At 41.5% G+C, this 17,105-nt stretch overlaps 1 protein-coding gene across 3 annotated transcripts in view; it reads left to right on the top strand.

Annotated features, from left to right (window-relative positions):
* Positions 1 to 17,105, top strand: part of LOC118085558 (parapinopsin-like) — a 55,860-nt gene that overhangs the window by 32,508 nt on the left and 6,247 nt on the right. The window lies entirely within an intron of this gene.

Here is a 17,105-nt window from a genome sequence, read left to right as displayed (position 1 = left end):
GCAATGACTCATAGAAGTGGGCTGTTAGCTATTTCTATAACACTGTTCCTACAGAATTCAGTTAAGTTATAAGTATATCTAATTCAGGCATCTCCAAACTGCGGCCCTCCAGATGTTTTGGCCTACAACTCCCATGATCCCTAGCTAACAGGACCAGTGGTCAGGGATGATGGGGATTGTAGTCCAAAACATCTGGAGGACCGAAGTTTGGGGAGGCCTGATCTAATTCTATATACTGGAAAGATCTAACAAACACCATTGGGGGGGGGTTGTTTTGTTCGTTATGTTATGTATTTTTGTGTCTTTTTGCTATGAATCCTCAGATGAAGGGCATTATACAAATTTAATAAATAATAAGAATTTTAAAAATAGCTACCTCACTTCCAGTTCTAAAATGTTGGAATTTCAACACAGCACGTTAGGATTTTATAAACATTAGATTATGTTTTTACTCGAGGCATCTTACTGCTAACATAAAAAGGATATAAAATAACAATAGCAACCTTTTTCGCTGAAAAGATGTGGCAGTTCTGAGGAGAACGGTGGTAGAAATGTACTGCTGAAATGTACTATTCTCCTCATTTCTTCTCTCCCTTTTATTTGGCTTGCAAGTATATTTTGAAAACGGGATGTAGACTACCAAGAGCCGTTGGTAAGAATAATGTCGTCTGCACACAATTCTTCTGTCAGAGTCAGATAATCAAGGAAAAGAATGCTTCACTACCTTATATATTATTTAAGGCAGTTTCCACTGTGATCTCATCTCTTTTTCATGATTATGTAATATTTACATATCTTTGGAGTCTGTACAATAAGTTCACACTAATGAGCCGAGACAACCTTCCACTAAGACTGGAATACTATAAAAAGACTAGTGCAGTGGTACCTTGGGTTACAGACACTTCAGGTTACAGACTCCGCTAAGCCAGAAATAGTACCTCGGGTTAAGAACTTTGCTTCAGGATGAGAACAGAAATCGTGCGGCGGCAGCGCGGCGGCAGCGGGAGGCCCCATTAGCTAAAGTGGTACCTCAGGTTAAGAATAGTTTCAGGTTAAGGACAGACCTCCAGGACTAATTAAGTTCTTAACCCGAGGGCAAAAGGGGGAAAGGAAGAGTGAGAGATACAACGAAAAAGGCTGCATAATTCACCCTTTCAAATTCATCTTCTTCACCATCATCTTCACCCCTTTTAGCTGTAAGATCCCCTCCCTTTACAGTGGTATCTTGGTTCTCAAACTCCTTGATACTCAAAGAACTTGGAACCCAAACACTGCAAACCTGGAAGTAAATGTTCTGGTTTGTGAACTTTTTTCGGAAGCCGAATGTGCTCTATTTTGAGTGTTACGCTTCCGATTTGAGTGCCACGCTTCCGATTTCAGTGTTACACTGAGGTCTGTCTGTTTTTGCTATTTATTTTGTGTTTTTGTTCTTGCGGCTCTTTTTTGTTTTGTTTTTGTGACTCTGTGGAACCCAGTTCATCTACTGATTGATTGATTGTATGACTGCAGTACATTGTTTATTGCTTTCATTTTATGGATCAATGGTCTCGCTAGATAGTAAAATGTATGTTAAATTGCTGTTTTAGGGGTTGTTTTTAAAAGTCTGGAACAAATTAATCCATTTTGCATTACTTTCTATGGGAAAGTGCGCCTTGCTTTGGAACGCTTTGGTTTTGGAACGGACTTCCGAAACGGATTAAGTTTGAGAACCAAGGTACCACTGTATATAAGGGTGCAATATGCATTTCTGTACAACTACAGAGGAAAGAAACAATTTTCTCCAGTCGATTCAAGCAGCTAACTGCAAGGTGTAGGACTCTCATGCTGAACTGGGCTCTCTGGAAGCCATTTGGATCCATTAAGTGGGGGGAAAAGACCATTTGAATTGGTTCCCACTCCCTGCGGAGAAGAAGGGTCACGGAGAAGTCTAGTTGCACCAGGAAGTGATCTGACCATGTCACTTCTTTTGTTCTACTGGAACTTTGTCTCAGGTCACCCATGTATGCAGAGATAACACCAAATCTAAGGCATGTCTATGACTATGATGAGTAGGGCCAGATTTAAGGAACAACGAAAATACAATTTGAAAAATCACACGGCACAGCACGTTAAAATTGCTACAACAGACAAAAAAGAATGATAATAAATTTAAGTTGTGCGTCAAGATCCTCAGCAATTTTCAAGTGATCTATTGGGGGGCAACCTGGATTTAAAGGATGATTGATTCATAATGAGCCAAAATAGAAGTTTCCATTAATCTGACCATGACCATTTTTATAAAACTACGAAGGCTGTAAAATGTGATGGCTTTAATAGTCTGTGGAATTAATTTTTAGAAAGTTTGGCATTTCACATTTAAATGCTGCTATTCTCAATTGATGCCTGTCATTGTAATTTAAAATTATATTCTGTATTTTTAATGTTATTTTCGTTTTGAATATAGTGTGACAGCCGGTGGCTAAGTCACTATGTAATAACCCAATTAGCTGCTTCCCACAGCCTGCAGGCTTTATGACTCTTTTCTAGCACACTTATAATTTTATTCCCTTTCCATCTCCAAGACGTGTAAAACTGATTCTGAAAGAACAGTAATTGCCACTAAAACACACAGATGTGTGTAATAGTTATGCAAGAACACACACGGGATGGCTGTACTTACGGTACCTCCTTCCTACACAAACTGTTCTTTCAACATTATCATTCAAGGAGATTTACATTCTAACCCTTCAAGTTGAATCTCAAGGTAATGGCAGGACTAAAACTGTGTGAAGTCTTTAAAAAATTTTAGGAGTCTTTGCCTGTTTATCTTCCAAGTTTGTGCTGACATGGGAACAGACTACCTTTCCCCCATGCAAACATTACCTCTGAAGCAGCTTACTGTCATTCCCCAAAACAACAATAAACAGTCCTGCATACTAACCCCCCCCCCAAACTCAGGGAAATCCATCATCAAAAGACCGGAACAAGGAAAACATTGCTTTGTGTATACTAACCCATATTTATAGATTCACAATTAGAAATGACTGCTATAATTTAAATAGGAATACCACACTCTGATCATAGTGAAGAAAACTGTGGCCAGGTGACATGTCCCTGCTCAGTCCGCTATACTGATGCTGCAAATAAATATATTATAATAATAAATGTTCCCGGGGAACAGTTCTCAAGGTCCCTGCCCTCTTCTATTTATCTCCCACCCTCTCTCTTACACACGGAATGACAGAATCGTAGAATTAAGAGTGTTGGAATGAACCTTACTTTCTCTTATAGAAACAGTATTCTAAACTTGTTTATCAAACGCTGCCATTAATAAATGCATTTCCAATTGAAGCCGGATGTTGAAATGATGACTTGAAGATTGGCCTATGGGCATATGTCATTCTGTATCCATCAATCATAATTCGCTTGACTAAATAATTCTGACATTCTATTGTTGGATAAGGAGCTAGGTGAAGTGTTCTCTTTCAAGCTGTATGTTAGAAGTCCTTGGGTCTGCCGACAATTACTTAGGGACATTTTTCAAGGAAATGTTTCCTTAGTTAGGAGGACCTTCCACCCTGGGGTATGCTACTTTTCATGAGTGCACAGAAGTTAAGTATAAAGTTAGCTTGTCACAATGTTTGATCTATCGGACTTCTATGGCACTTTTGATTCAAACAAATCTCAAAGCGGCTTACAAACAATAAATAACACAAAACAATAAAACGTAACAGAACATCAAAAAAACAGCATTAACGTCTGTCGCATGCATAGTGAAAACATTCGGGATTCACTTTATTATCAAATTAACTACTGGTATAATTGCTGGAGTTTTGCAAGCCATTCTGAGTGTGCCTACACATCAAAGGGCAAGATATAAATTATGGAAACAAACACAATTAATTATTTTATAGCTCATTTCTGAAGCTATCCTTGATTATATAGAAAAATGTCTAGGATGTCACTAGAGGGCCCTGGCATTCATGTCTAGCTCCAGTCTGGGAGCAGACCCAGTTTCAACCATCAGGCGGCTGCCTAGCGTGGCAGAATTTTAGGGGCAGAGAAATTAGAAGGGCAGTAGAATTTGAAAGGCAGCAAATGATGGCTGTATTAGTGGAAGGAAGAGCCAGCAGCTGCCATTCCCAGTAGTCTTCATTATTGGGAATGTGGGACTGCTGCATCCACATTATCCTTAGGGGAAAAAACCTCCCAAGTGAGTTTTGTTGGGGGAATAGAGAGAAGGCACAGAGCTCTCCCCAGGGCTTCCCTGTCTTGGGAGGCCCTTTTGAGGTCCCAAATACCGTATCAGAGAGAATGCCTCCTTCCCATCAGACTATCTCAAGTGCTCAGATTGGGGCCCTTTTGGTAGTATCTTTACCCTCAGAGGCTGGAGGGTGGTCCAGGATAGAGCATTCCATGGCAACCCCTCAGCTGTGGAACTCCATCCCCACAGAGGTGTATCTGGCTTCTGAAGGATGCTGAAGAGGCACCTCTTTGGACACTTTGGATATATACTGTTAAAGGTAAAGGGACCCCTGACCATTAGGTCCAGTCGTGACAGACTCTGGGGTTGCGGCGCTCATCTCGCTTTATTGGCCGAAGGAGCCGGCGTACACCTTCCAGGTCATGTGGCCAGCAGAACCAGAGCAGCACACGGAAATGCCATTTACCTTCCCTCTGTAGCGGTACCTATTTATCTAGTTGCACTTGATGTGCTTTCGAACTGCTAGGTGGGCAGGAGCTGGGACCGAGCAACGGGAGCTCACCCCGTCGCGGGGATTCAAACCGCCGACCTTCTGATTGGCAAGCCCTAGGCTCTGTGGTTTAACCCACAGCGCCACCCGCGTCCTGTTAGGACCCACCTTATTTTTTTATGGTTACAAGTTGCTCTGTTATTGTTAATGTTGTGTTTTAACGATGGGACAGGCAACAGATCAATAAAGTGTTGGCTAAATTGTCGGAAGCAGAAGTGTGGAAACATTTGGCTTAGATGCAGTCCAGACACACCATAGATTCTCTCTTAAAAGCAGTGGATGGAGAACCCGAGAACTTCCAGATGTTCTTGGACTTCAACTCCTGTTTTTGCCAGCCAGCATTAATGGTGGGTTGGGGGTGGTGGGTGGGATTGTCCCAAGAGCATCTTGAGGGCTACAGGGTTCCCACCACTATCTTAAACGCAGGGCGTTAACTTAAAATTGTGCATTCATGAATTACTGCTTCTGACATTCATACATAGACAGGGAATTTATAAGTTCACAATCAGAAATGATAAACCAGCAGTTGACTAATAGCAACTTGTTGGGCATCAGATTTGTTGATGAAACCCGTATGTAAGTGTGCACAGTCTGCAAAGCTGGACTGTTAGGACCTTGTACAATCACAAGTTGACTATGGATTCAGCTTAAGTATTCTAATTGGGTTCAGCATAGGTATTCTTAATGTTTGATGACAAACGAATGGATTGAAGACCTTTTGCAGAGCCGTTGAGATCTCAGAAAAAGTGACTGGGGCTACAGGTTGTACGACTGGCATTTAAAAAGCTTGTGCCCCTTCAAATTAACCTTCATACTACAGCTCCTACTGAAAAGAGTACTGTAGAACAACCAGTCAGTTGCATGTACTCAGAAATAAAATGTAGACATTTACATTTAGCGCAACATGAAAAGCAGAAGCTATGGCCTTTATCTTTTTAAAGACCATGTAAAAATTATTGGGGGTGGGGGTGGGGAATGGCTTTCCTGGTAATTTTAAGCATGTGTGTGTTATCCATTCTGAATAGTTTGGTGGAATGATACTGTCCATGTATTATTTAAGGCCACAGAAGTAGAGATTATAAGATGTTAAGAGCTGTGAAGGCAGAGTGAGCGAGATGATGCTCATTATCCAATAAGCCTAGATCATTTAGGTCTATACTGAGGGAAATGGTGTTCCTTCACCCATTTGGACTTCTACTCCAGACAGGTCTCTTTGAGAAGCACAAGATCTGGTACACTTTATCCATGCCTTTTGAGCACACTAGGTAGCTGTAAATCTTGTGATGCCAACAGTCTTAGGAAACCTTTTTGTCCATGTACTACTACCTGTGATAACAAGATGCAAGCACTTGCCCCCTCATTCCACAGCGGGGTTCCCTGTGTCAGGAACCTCCGCCAATCCCCGAGCATGCAAATTCTTTTCTACACAGCACAAAGGAATCACACATTATTTGTTGTTGGTTGTTGAACTTAATCCGTTCCAGGAGTCTTTTTCCTCTTTTATGCACATTCAATTGACCACATGCCCCAAGCTTTTCCTTCCCACAACGATTCACAAGCTGTTCCACACAATGGATTGTACTACACAGTTTGTAAGGGACAGAGACACTGGACTCAGCTACACTCAGTCAATTATATCGTTATAACTGCGTTATAAACATGTGGCACCAGATGTAGAGCAGCCAAAATCTCCTATGGGATTTTACATTATGAGCTCTGTAACATTTTTAAAAAATGTGTCCAGTTCCAGGCACTTTATCTTGAGGTGTTCCGCCATACTTTTTTCTTTTAAGCACCCTCTGGCACATGAAACAATGCATGCCATAAAGACTAAGGCTAGCTTGTGGAAGCCTCCTTAAACACAGAGGTTCCCTTGCGAGGTCTGTGCATTAGTGGTTTTTAAAAAATTCAGTATGCCTTAGCAGTTCTTTCCCTCTGTTCTGTAACTTGTGGCAGGAGGGAATCAAATTAGGTCTCAGGGATAGGTCACTTCTCACAAGGCTAATAATCAAAAGTAGCTTGGAGACTAATACCAAGGTGGCATACATGTCCCCCCATTTAATCCCCACGACAACCCTGTGAGGTAGGTTAGGCCAAGAAGCAGTGACTGGGCAAGGGTCACCCAGTGAGCTTTGTGGGGATTTGATCCCTGGTCTCCCAGGTCCTAGTCCAACACTAACCACTGCACCACACTGCATATATACCAGGTGCTACATGTGCAGTTACTTCCTTAATGGCAACATTTGTTTTGTAACTTGCGCATTTTAATCCCATCATGTTAAATAATGAGAGGCTGATGCATCCAATCAAATAAAAAACAAACAAACTTTATTTACAAGAAAAATCTGTACACTGTGCATACATAAAAATATATAAAAACAAAATAGAAAATACAAAAGTGTTAAAATGTATACAAACACTGTTTTTAAAAATGCGACTCCTGGAAAATCTCAAGCTTTCGTTTCTTGAAGAGTGCACATTCACTTAAAAAATTATCATACAAAATAATTCTCAAGGCTATTTAAAAAGTACACAGTCTTCTATTTGAGTAGCTCGGCAACTACAGCTTTAGAAAATGAGATGATATGTGTGAATATAAGGCATGTACACAGCTGGCCATTTAACAACAAAGGCTCAAATTATGTTGCCATGTTACAGAGTGGAAACCTGCGATATAAAAAATGCATTTTATTTTTTATTTAATTTATTCAATTCATACACCGCCTTTCATCACAAAAATCTCAGGGCGGTTATTTAAATAAACCTTCAATAGACATGGGGTACTTATATAAACAGTTAATCCAGATGTTCTCTTTGCACAGAAAGCTGCAGTTTTGTGGATGCAAATATCTCTATATGAGATTTTAAAATTTGTTGAAATGCGCCTGTAATTTCACGACATTTTCAGTATTTTATCTTCAAATTGTAAAGTATCAAGAAGGGAGGGAAAGAAGTTGGTTATTTTTTTAAAATAAATAAATATATAAATACAATCATAATCATTTATTTTTATATCCCATCCTTCCTTCCATAGGAGCACTTGATCTTTACTCCAGTTTTGCATGCCATGTAAGCAGCTGAACTTTCAAAAAATTTAAGAAAATGTGGAAAGCCCAGTCATAACCTTGTTGTCTCTCTTCAATTTCAGCACATGTAAAACTACCCTGGTATGGTTTGTGTGAGAGAAAGAAAGAAAGAAAGAAAGGGAACTTTTAAAGAAAATTTTGGATTGCAATCTCTCCAAGACAAGGCACTCTGAAATTAAGTCAGAGTTCAATTTAGGGATAGAAAAGCCTTGTTAAACAAAATCAAAAGAACAACTCCTAGCTAGATTTTTTTCCAAGTACAGTCAAACCTCGGTTTAAGTACGCTTCGGTTTGAGTACTTTCAGTTTAAGTACTCTGTGGACCCGTCTGGAACGGATTAATCCACTTTCCATTACTTTCCATTACAATGGGAAAGTTCGCTTCAGATTAAGTACGCTTCAGGTTAAGTACGGACTTCCAGAACCAATTACACTCATACTTTGGGTTAAGTACGCTTCAGGTTAAGTACAGACTTCCGGAACAAATTGTGTACTTAAGCCGAGGTACCACTGTACTAAGAATCATTTAGTGCCCCAAACAATATTTCCCCAAACCTCCATTTATATTTAATGATCCACTTTAGAAAGGGTGATTTTTAACAAGTGTGGAGCATTTTGCAGCTTTCATTACTAACACTTCAAATATTTTTGCATGATGAGCGTAACACCCATAAATGTTTTGTCTGACTTACTTAGGGATGAGAGCTCACACCGCCACAGGGCCTACTCGATGGCAATAGGGTGTCACAATTTAAGTATTTTGTCTGGGGTGGGGGGGTGGGCAGAGCTGTTCTCTCCATGCAAGTGAAAAGGTATCCTTTTCTATGAAGGCTTGAACATTTTAGAACCTTAGCTGGACCAACTTGCTTTGCCTCCTTTCAGTCCTTCATCTGCAGAAGGAATTAAGCCTAGAAACATGATGAGCAAAAACTGCAATCCTTATTTCACTTATCTTCCCCAGTCAGTGATCTATCCCCTGGTTTACATTTGCCAGTTCTGTATGGTCAAAATCTCCAGGAAATTCTGTAACTGAATCAAGGTTGGAGTGTGGCAGAGAAAAGGGTATATAATAGGCCAGGGGTGGCCAACTCCCAAGAGACTGCTATCTACTCACAGAGTTAAAAAACTGGCAGTGATCTACCCCCGTTTTTGGAGTTCAGGTCAAAGTTGTTGAGCTTTTTTTTTTTTTTTTAGGAAGGAGGAAGGCCCATTTTTGGGGGGTTTGGGTCAAAGTTGTTGAGTTTCTTCAGGGAGCAGGTAAAATGTTGAGCTTTCTTTTTTTAGGGGAGCCACAGTTGTTCAGCTTCTTTGGGGGGAGCCAATGATCTACCAGTGATCTACCGCAGGCGTCCAGTGATCTTACCGGTAGATCACAATCTACCTGTTGGACATGCCTGTAGTAGGCCATGCTGGCATTCTCCTTGCCCCTAACATTAAACAGAAAGGTAGTAAAGGCTGTAATTCTTTACTGTAACTCCCAGCATCCCTGACCATTGGCCATCTTGGCTAGAACAGCAAAATCTGAAGGGCTACAGGTTCTCCACCTTGACTTTGAACGTTTGCTTGCCGAGGAATACATTGGATTAAATTCAGTGGGTCTTACTTTTGAGCAGAAATGCATGGGACTGTGCTATGAAGGATGCAACTTCTGGGCAAAATAAATAGATAAAGCAGTTAGGCATGTCTTCTGGAGCACATGGTTAATTATGAGAGGAAGAGAGAGCAGGGCTGAACATACAAAGAGAAGACTTGCATAGCTCATGCATTTAAATTATGTCTTTGTGTGGGAATAGGGTCATTGTGGCTTTACCAGGCATCCCCAAACTGCGGCCCTCCAGATGTTTTGGCCTACAACTCCCATGATCCCTAGCTAACAGGACCAGTGGTCGGAGAAGATGGGAACTGTAGACCAAAACATCTGGAGGGTCGAAGTTTGGGGGTGCCTGGGCTATACCCTAACCAGGCCTACTCAGAAGTAAGTCCTAGTGAATTCAATGGGGCTTACTCCAAGATAAGTGGGGTTAGGATTGCAATTTACGCAATTCAATGGAAACTAGGCACTTCCCATCTCCCAACTAGCTGTGCAATTGCCACAAGGCTAATTGACAGAACTATCCTATATCTACTTGAAGATAAGCCTCGCTAAGTTTAATGGGGCTCACTCCCTGGAGCCATGCTAGGGTTGCACTCTTACATGCATCTGCAGGGAGCAAGATCCATTTGAACACAGTGGAACTTACCTTTGAGCAAAAGAATATGTGCTTTAAAAGAATGGCCTGCAAAATAATCTGGATTCTGTGCAGAGAAAAGCTGGATACTGTGATTTGTGTGCCAGCTAATTCAACAAGTGTGCATGATTTTCTTAATTTCCATATTTTTAATCTGTTTCTGCAAGGAAGAAAACTGGGTACTTGAAGCCTTGCCCTAGGCTCCTATCATTCTTTTTTAAAAAGCACTGCCTCTTGACTTCTCTGAGTTTGGAGGAGGCAATGCTCAACACTGTCGGGATATTTTTGCCAGCCACACAGGCTACAAAGCACCTCTTTTTTAAAAAAATAATAATGATAAAAGTCACTGGAAGCTGGATTTCGTGCCCAGTGCCACATTCAGTGCTTTTGAACTCAACACTAGTAACGCTGGTAGCAAGCGGAGGGGGGAAAAACTGAGAAGGTGCAGCAAGCATCTGGCCATGCCTCCAAGTCACACATGACAACAGAAGAAACAAGAAGAGATGAACGTTTTGTTTCTGCTAGCAAAACAAAGATTGGCTCAACAGTTTATAGATCAATTTCCCTGTAACAAACACAAGAACACCTCGAAGTGACCCTCTGAAGGTGTTATGCATAAAAAATTAAGAGAGCACCACGTTAAAAAGTTCACAGTGGAAAGTGTAGATCATGACAGATAATAGTAACAGAAAAACAAGTATGCTTTACCCAAGGTGTTGAGTGCAACTTTTCAACTGTACAACCATCAGTGCAGAGAAAGTGTGAAGCTTTCAACATATTTATGCCAATCAAAACTAACTTCTCCCAGCAACTCTTGCTTTTTTTTAAAAAAAACTGGTAAAAAGAAGAAGCAAAGGCTTAAACAGACTTCATACTTTTTTAAAGTGAGATTTCTCACTGACTTCAAGTAGGAGTTGAAGACATTTACTGAACATTTATAATTCTGATATAGATTAAAAATGCACTGTTTTATATATATATATCTATATATATATAATAAGGTGGCCTAAAAACATACAAAATTCTATTTAACATCTAATACACATTCATTTACTGTCTTAAACTGAAGAACAGTCTGAACTTTCAATCGGCTATCACTTGCTAATGCTTTCTTTCACTTGCAACTTTTAAAAAACAAAACCGGAAGGTCCCCTCCTGTTTCTTCCTCTCCCCCCTCCCATCTCCCTTCAGCGTTGAAGTAAAATGCATTATTCTTCATCTGTGGAATTTTGCAAAGCGAACACTTATCAGAAGATGAACCGATAATAATAGTATTTTTTAAAAAAAGTTTCCAATTCGAACCCTGTGAAGTCAGTGGAATAATCAACTACCGTTTCGATTGCGAAGGTGGTTGGGTTAGGAGAACTTAAATGGCGAGAGGGAAAACCAGACTTTGTTGGAAGGTTGACCCGGGATCTCTGGTGGCATCCCTGGGTTTGTACTAGACCTCAGTTTGGAGACAAGCAGTGCTTCTAGGTTTACCACATGGCCACCACTAATTTAAGGTTCTTGAAGGAATGCCCAGGCAGTTGAACCCTTAGATAAAACTTTATTAAAATGGCACTATTCAGAAAATGGCAATGCTCATCAACTCTGGGTGGGGCCCAGCCCCCTCCGATATTTTATGGGGTGTGGTGAAGGGACCTCGCCCCCTAGGAATTGACTCCTATGATCCAGTATTTGGTGTGTCGCCGTGTTAGCAATAATGAGATTAGCTCCCACTGAAACAAATGGGACGTTAAGTTAAGCCATGGTTAAATTATGCTGAACCCAACACAATTATTTGTTTGAATTGAATTATGCCTCGGGCAGGTGGTTATCGTTAAGAATACAGCAGAAACATATGCATACAAGCACAGGTGCAAATTCTCTCTCAGCCCAGCTGGGTAAAAATAAATAAATGATGAGCCTAAACAATGAGATATGTGCACTATATTTTCCTTTACTAGGATACTTTTCTGATTGAGCAAACACAACAGGGATGGAGAACATGTGGATCTCTAGATGTTGTTGGACTGTAGCGTCCATCAGCCCCACCCAACATGACCAACAGTCAGGAAGGAAGGAAGCTGTACTCCCAACACCTGGAGGGCTATCCTTGCACGACAACAAGGTGAAAGATTATAGAACGCCTCTGTTGGGGCTCAGCAGTCTTTTGCAAGAGAAAGGGGAGTTTGCATTTGACAGGGCCTGAAGGGGGCAACCTGATCCAGCCTCCTCTGAATTAAATTATGGCACTCATTACCACTTTTTTTTTAATCGTGGGGGGGGGGGGAGAGAAATATGTGGAAGATGAACACCAGCTTCGGAAACAAGATTAGACAGGCAGATAAGTAGTGACAAACAGGCAGGTTGACACAGCAGCCCAATGGATGCTCTCTGTTTGGAGATAGGATGTTGCCAATGTCAAGAGGCTGGGGACAAGCGACAGAGGAAGCCCATTGCCTTTATGCCTTTCTTGTGAACCTCCGCAGAGGCATCTAGTTGATGGAACCAGAGTGCAAGATGAGTTGGGCCTTCAGCTTGATCCAGCTACATTGTCTTTACAGTCTTAAGACCCAGAAGTATTATTATTATTATTATGATTTATACCCCGCCCACCTGGCTGGGTTTTCCCCGCCACTCTGGGCGGCTTCCAACAAATACCAAAATACATTAAAATATCACAGATTAAAAAACTTCCCTAAAGTTTCTTGCTTCCTACTGCTAGAAACTTCGGGATGTGGGGTGAAAGGGAATGTTGCAAGTGCCGAAGCATTGCTTGAATATTTCTGGGCCAGAATTTTGACTCGCTGCTCTAACAACGAGGACCTACGGGGTTTGGCACCTCACTGCCACACTGCATCTTTGGCTCACAAGGCAACCTGATCAATTCCCTCTTCTCTTCTTACTACTTTCTGACAACCCCAAAGCTCCTCTCTTCTGTTCACTCGCTTCCCCTGACCTTGCTTGCCAATAAATACTACAGTGGCAGTGAACATTCGGAAGACTACAAGTCACCCCAACCTTTCTTCCTGACACTTTCCCCTGATTAGCGCTGCAACTGGGCTATGGGGCAGCGAAAGAAAACTAAAATGGAAAAGGCTGCTGAAGATCTCCAGTCTAACATCCTGTCAGGGACTGGGCAGAGGAGGAAGAATAATTTCCCCATCCTGAACCTCCCAGGGAGGAAGAAGAGGAAGACAGTATAGATTTTCAACGAGGGGTTTGTGGGAGGTCACAGCTCAGGGGCAGATGAGGGGAAAAGCTGAGAAATAATGGGAGAGCTAGTTGACATGTCACTAGGAAGCATTCCAGACCCACCATCTCCCAGAACCCAGCGAGCCTTAAAAGTAGGAGAGCAAAGAGCTCGAAGACAGAGGGCACTTAGTGGCTCCCATAGAAGAGATGATGGCGATGATGAATGAGGAAGTGGAAGAGATTGGGGTGTGTGAAGATTCACTTGGGACAATGCCATTTTCCAAGAGGCTGGGTTTTATAGCCTCTCTCTGTAAAGTTTGGAATAAAAGAGGACTGTAAGAAACTTTCCCTTGTCTTTATACGTTCCTGGGCAACCACTGCCGGGAGCCACTGACAGCATCCTGACACATCCACACAGGTGGTAGAGGAAACAAAGAATTAGAAAGCAACTGCTTTCTAAAGATAAGCTGTGTTGCTTGCTTGTGGGTTGTGATTGTGACACAACAACCTACTCCCTTGAGGCATCACTAATTGTAGACTTTTCATCCTGACAGCAGTAGCTGTCATGAGGGTGTTTGGAGGGTGTTGTCAGGGGCATGATGAATGAGAATAAGCCTACAGGCCTGCATATATGAATGTGTGGCAATTCAGCCCCACATAAAAGGTCAGAAAATATATTTGTTCTAATATGGACACTGGTGCCAGCATGCTGCATGGAAACAAACTTCAATATGCTATTTTCTGAAACAGCCAGGTGGTGGTCTTCTCCTCAACCTTTCCTGTGCATGCTACCAATTTGTGTATTTGATCAAATATGTCTTAACACATGTTAAAATAGTCCAGCACAAGTGTTTTAAGGTTAGGGTTCCAAGCTCAGCCGCCAGAAGAGTTTAAATAAAACGAAAAGATGGTTCACTGTATTATATGAGGGAAGAGAGGAAAATCTTAAAAGATGCTGTGAAAAATATAGCCAAAGTTTGCTTTTATTTAATTGTAAGGACTGCTTCACTAGGTTAGGTTTAGTGTTTAATCTGCCTTGTCTAAAGGACTGCAATCGGGTACATGTGGTATAACTGCTTGATGATTTCTGGCGGAGGCCATATATCCTCACAGTATTTTACCTTCACCATAGTTTGGATCTCTCAAAAAGCAAGCGTTTTTTTAAAAACAAACAAACCCCAAAACCTATTTTTCAAAGCAATAATAAATACTCAGGCCTCAGAGGCAAGGACTTCCCCTAAGCCTGCTACTTAATTACAGTTTATAGACTCAAGACTAGATTGGTCTAGGATCTGGGTTTTTTCTTCTTCAAGTATTTCTTTGTTGTTTATTAGTACGACAGCAGCACCTTATTGCACTTTGTTCTAAAAATATCCTTTTCTTAGTGTTGTATGGGAATCAATCCCATCCAGGGCATTTCACTGACCTGAACCCTGGCAAAATCACTTTTCCTTTCCGGTACAGATCTTCCTGCAAGCCTCTGTTCATCCTCTGCACCAGCAGTTTCTCATAAAGCAGCGGGTGGTAGGCCCCCAAGGTACAAGCCGCGTCATAGTAGGGTTCATGGTAGTGGCAGAGATCGGTCTGCCGGACGGAGGGGATGTATTCGTACACGTGGACTTCGCTGCACATGGACATCATGATGAGAATCCCTGGAAACAGAGGGACGTTTATAAGTGTTTAAAAACGCCAGAATGCAAGTTCCCAAACTTTGGTTTCTTTTTAATTATCGCACATACAAAATCAAGTCAAGTTCTGTTTGCTAAATTGCTGATCATCTCTAGCATGTGGTGGTGCGGAATCAATATGTTTTCTTTGGACAAAAAGGGCTGTTGAGTGGGTTCTGCTTGCCACCTGGTGACCAAGCACAGGAAATGCATCCGTAGTATCAAGAAAGCAGTTCAGCCATTGCCATTGACCTCAGCCAAATTCCTGTTCCCTTTCTCATAGCTCCTCTGTTCTTGAGAGTTTTTCTGCTGCCCCTGTGAATTACTTCCAGCCTTCGTTTTTTCCCTCCTCCTTATGTTTTTTTAAAAAAATGGTGAAGGGGAGAGAGAGCTGTTGTTTCTCCTTTCGAGCTGCCTCTTTTCCTTGTCCCCCCTTTTTGCTACTGCTTTCCCTCCCTCCTGTCGTAGAGTTGGAAGGATCCCTGAGAGTCGCCTAGTCCGACCCCCTGCAATGCAGGAATCTCAGCTTGCGAATTAAGGAATACGTTTGGGCATTACTGTGCCAGGTGTGTCGATAGCCTTTCTTAGGGCTTCTGCCTCATTGGACGAAGGTACTCCCAGCCAGCCCTACTTACTCTTTGGTTGGACAAGCCCTGAGGTCCCAGCCCTACCAGTGTGGTGTAGTGGTTAAGAGCGGTAGACTCGTAATCTGGGGAACCGGGTTCGTGTCTCCACTCCTCCACATGCAGCTGCTGGGTGACCTTGGGCTAGTCACACTTCTCTGAAGTCTCTCAGCCCCACCCACCTCACAGAGTGTTTGTTGTGGGGGAGGAAGGAAAAAGGAGATTGTTAGCCGCTTTGAGACTCCTTAGGGTAGTGATAAAACAGGATATCAAATCCAAACTCTTCTTCTTCTTCTTCTACCACCCACCAGTTTCTGCTAAACTTCACAAGTTCCTCCAGGGTGCCAGATAAGCCCCCTCCCCTGCGGCCTTTAACCCCCAGTCTTCTCTTAAGACCCACATGTGAGGGGGACTCCAAGCTAAAGAAGTGGAAAGCAGCAGCCGTAGCTTTTCCTGAGGTTCAGGACCTGCCTCTCTTGCCTGCAACAGCTCCGTGGTCCTCTGGCATAGCACACAATGAGGCACGATAACCAAGCCTGTCAGTGGCAGTATGACATCCTGTCTTTTCCAGGGCCAATTTGCCCAAGATGAGGAGCAGCTCTCAGAGGGTGATTTGCACATTAGAGCCAATGCAGCAAAATGCTAACCAATGCTATCGTGTCTGGCTGTTATTATGTTTAACTTGGCCTTCCTTCCTATTACAGTCAAGGAGGCTCCATTCTCCTCAGTGGGGGTCAGCATTAGGCCTGGGCAATATATCGACAGGGTGGATAAAAATCAATGATTTTTTTAAAAAAATCAAAAAAATCGGATTTTTTTGATTTAAATCGGATTTTTTGATTTAAATCAGATTTTTTTGATTTAAATCGTTTTTTAAAAAATAAAATGCTTTTTGAGGAAAATATATTACCATCCAAAGGTTATTCCATCATGAAATAAAGATTAGATTTTTAATTATGTAGAATAAGGTTGTAGATGTTTAATTTTTGGGGTAAATAAATTCCATTAATCCATTCACAATGTCATGCTCTTCCAGAGGTTTTTGTAAGATTATTGGGCAGTTTCTCTGCCTGCAAGATATTATCACAGATGCTTGGTATACTTTTGCAGTTCTCAAAACTGAATTTGACTCAACAGAGATCACATGCCTCTTCTTTACAGCAAAAATGTTATAACATGAACAGAGTTGAGAAAAAGACCATAATCCTATTGTTCTACAAACCTACGAATACAGAATCAACCCCTTCAGTGCTAAATTTCAAGAAGTTCAGTGAATAGAATAGAAACAATATTTTTCTGATTGTTTGGAGTGGACAGTATTTAAGTTTTTCATGTGTAGGCTGGTCTGACAGGCTAAGTTTCTTAAAATATATATATATTGTTTTTGTTTAGCCAAATTACTTAACAAACATGGATGTTTGTTTAAGCAAATAACATATGCTGTAATAGAAAAAAATTCCTTCAGTAGCACCTTAAAGACCAACTAAGTTTTTATTTTGGTATGAGCTTTCGTGTGCATGCACACTTCGTCAGATACATGAAAGCTCATACCAAAATAAAAACTTAGTTGGTCTTTAAGGTGCTACTGA

This window comes from Zootoca vivipara, chromosome 4 (assembly GCF_965207765.1).
Source record: "Zootoca vivipara chromosome 4, rZooViv2.hap1.1, whole genome shotgun sequence".
NCBI classification, from domain to species: domain Eukaryota; kingdom Metazoa; phylum Chordata; class Lepidosauria; order Squamata; family Lacertidae; genus Zootoca; species Zootoca vivipara.
The sequence above is the reverse complement of the archived record's forward strand: the minus strand, read 5'-3'. Positions and strand labels throughout refer to the sequence as shown.